The sequence below is a fragment of the Acomys russatus genome, chromosome 14, assembly GCF_903995435.1.
Source record: "Acomys russatus chromosome 14, mAcoRus1.1, whole genome shotgun sequence".
Lineage (NCBI taxonomy): Eukaryota > Metazoa > Chordata > Mammalia > Rodentia > Muridae > Acomys > Acomys russatus.
In genome coordinates this window covers 39,908,699-39,911,396 of record NC_067150.1, presented here as the reverse complement: position 1 = coordinate 39,911,396, position 2,698 = coordinate 39,908,699, and the positions used below count along the sequence as shown (strand labels likewise).

Sequence of the window (2,698 nt, the reverse complement as noted above, 5' to 3'; positions counted from 1 at the left end):
ACAAAATTATTTGTTTAAAAATACTTATTTAAATCAATCTCCATCACATATTGTCATTATCAACTTAGAAAACCTATCTAGACCTAAACACATCTTAGCTCCTAAACAATGAAGCTTCATTGTAAAACTAAGCTACCTGGTCCTCAACTCCCTCAGAGACTTGAGAAGTAGTAAACTTGAGTATCTGAGGATGTCGGGAGTGCAGGTTAGTAGCTCACCAATTGAAAAGATGACAGAGACAGATGTCTTCTTCAAGGCTGTCAAATACAAATAGCCAAAACACTAAGAAGGTAACATCTATATAATTCCTGATTGTGTCACGGTTCTTCTTGCCATAGGTAATCTATTGTATATAAGAATAATAATATAAATATATATGCATAAAACCAAAATAATTAATAAAAACTAATACCATAAAAATTTATTTAGTGGGGCGGAGGGGAGGGTACACTATGGCATTTGTGTAAACTCGCTGAACTGTTTGCAGAAGTTGGTTCTCTCCTCCCATGGCATTGGTTCTGAGGACTGAACTCAGGACTTCAAGTTTGACAGGTGGTCTCTTTATCTCCTGAGATACCTTGAAGGCTCTGAAAACATTCTTACACACACACAGCACACTTTCATTAATACCCTGGGTATTTTAACCCGGTCAAGTTGACAACCAAAATTAGCCACCTCACATACTCTAAGCCATGAGAGTGAAGTGTTCTATTAATCAACAGAGTGCCCTCACTAATAAAACATGGAATCAACAGTTTCTCTTGTTGCCTTTCTCCATCTCCTGGCGCCTGCTAGTTTATACTAGGGGCCAGATAACTAAAGGCTACTGGACAAATCTAGGCTGTTAGCATGCCTCTAAAAAGACAGAGACAGAAATACTTTTTTAAACCTCTTTTAAAGTTTCATAAAAATGAAACAAAGAGAAAGATGTCACTGCTGCGGCCTACATGATTTACCCTTCCTGACCCTAGAAGTGTAGGTGTGGCTGCCGTGTCATGTGTGCATCAGTAGGTGACAGAGAGAAGAGAGGCTATGTCTATACTCAGTGTTCTGACCTATGAACATCTGAATGTTTAGTAGCCTAACACTGCCTGTAAAAAAAAAAAAAAAAAAAAAAGTGAACTTGAGACGATGACTAGTGCGGTGTTATATAGGCCTGGTCAGGCTCCCAGCAAGCCAGATACTGGCAGAACTCCACCAGAGACTATAGATTCCTAGGCAGGAGTGAGCCCAAGAAAGATGACCCTTGCATGGGCACAAGGAGCTAGCCTGAGATGATCACCTGTCCAGCACTGGGCAGGTGGGCAGGGGTCGGGGTGGGGGAACAGACTATGCCCAAGATGACACTTGCCTGGCACCACAATGCACCAGTGGGGTATAGCACGCCTGAGACCACTCCTGAGATGGCCTCAGACACTCAGAAACCCAAGGTTCCAATAAGAGGAATAAGTAAGTGGTAAAGAAATGGAAAAGAAAGAGAAACAAAAAGAATAAGCAGGCTACCAAGATGAGACTTGATAGCCTATGACCATATAGTGGGGGAGGAGGTCCCCCTCGGTCATAGACCTAGGGGAGGGGAATAGGGTGAAAGAGGGAAGGAGGGAGGGAGGGAGGGAGGGGGAATGGGAGGATACAAGTGATGGGATAACAACTGAGTTGTAATATGAATAAATTAATAAAATTAAAATAAAAAATTTTTTTAAAAGTTGTAGGAATAATGAAGAGAGGCAGAACTGGAGACTTGAAGGTAGTGAGGAACAGCCTGATGTGAGCAGCCAATGATGTCACCTGGGACCGTAGTGGGGTCTTGGCCTGTGCTGCCACCAGGGGCCATGTCTGGGTCTGTGGCTCTGCAGCAACAGAAGTCTGTCACCATCAAAGGCCAGGTGGATCTCCCTGGTCTGGGCTGCCACCTGGGGTTATGTTAATGTCTGAGGGCTATGCAGAACTGGTCCCACGCCTCACCTGGCATCCTCCATTATTGGAGAGCTGGCCTGGGGACATGAGAGCAGGAGAGCCAATTTCAGTACTCAGGAGAGTACTGTAGAACTGAGCCTGGTCGTGGGGTTGTGTGGTGAGCTGGCCCTAGAGAGTGAGAATGGGAGAGCTGGCCCCACTGCTTGTCTGCTATGTGATGACATGGGCACAGAAGAGATGCTCCCCCACCCCCTCCTTTCCCTTTGTCACTTATGCCAGGCAAGAGAGCTGACCAGAAGGAAATCAGAGCAGGAGAGCTGTCTGCTTTCTACCTGCTGCAATACCAGGAGAGCTGGTGGGGGGCATTGCAAGGGTGGAGAGTGGGTAAAGAGGAGGGGGAGATGAGTGAAATTGGGGTACATGATGTGAACCAACCAACCAACCAACCAAATTTTTTTTTTTTATCATCTGACCCCTCAATTGGTTTAGAATTCTTTAAGACTGATGAATCTGGTTGCTACCAGGTTGGTTCTTCTCTGAGTTGGTTTAGAGGCTGACTTGTCTCTAACTCTTCTAATTTGAAGATCAGCTACCGAGTTACTTCTAAGCCAGTTTATACAACTGCCCTCCCTCTCCCGGGTTAATGTTCCACAGCCAATTTTACAGACTTCAAAGCACTATTTTGGCTTCTGCCAATTTCTCTAGAGACTCTCTTTCTGGCTGAACATAAACATTTGAACACGGTATCATGAATGTGGGCTCAGGAAGGGATGCATATGAT

At 44.6% G+C, this 2,698-nt stretch overlaps 1 non-coding gene across 1 annotated transcript; it reads left to right on the top strand.

Annotated features, from left to right (window-relative positions):
- The first annotated feature begins 960 nt into the window (after positions 1–960).
- On the top strand, positions 961–1,089 carry LOC127198810 (small nucleolar RNA SNORA17). The gene has a single exon (XR_007831857.1). It is a non-coding gene; the product is annotated as a small nucleolar RNA SNORA17 (small nucleolar RNA).
- Positions 1,090–2,698: the final 1,609 nt, after the last annotated feature.